Below are 374 nucleotides of genomic sequence, written 5' to 3' on the forward strand. Positions count from 1 at the left end.
CAGGATAACAAAAGAACAATTCGTAGAGCTTTGTGTAGAGTCCAGGAAAATCTAGACTTAGAAGTGGGGAAAAATTAGCCCTAGAATCTTCCAGAGCACTTCTCCAGAACTGCCTAATAGACAAGATTCAAAGGATCAAATTGCTGTCAAGTAACATAACTGTACCCCAAAATGATACTCAAAAATATGTATCAGAATACAAAAATATCAGGCAATCAATCAATTAGGCAAAGATTAGCAGGCATGCAAAACAGGTATAAAAACACAGTCCATAAGGAAGAAAAAAATTAATTACTCAAAACTGACCCAGACTGCTTAGAATTAAATAACCAAAACAGGACTGTTACAAAAATTAGGATAAAAGCAAGGATATA

The sequence above is a fragment of the Otolemur garnettii genome, unplaced genomic scaffold, assembly GCF_000181295.1.
Source record: "Otolemur garnettii isolate 467f Iridium unplaced genomic scaffold, OtoGar3 scaffold00170, whole genome shotgun sequence".
Lineage (NCBI taxonomy): Eukaryota > Metazoa > Chordata > Mammalia > Primates > Galagidae > Otolemur > Otolemur garnettii.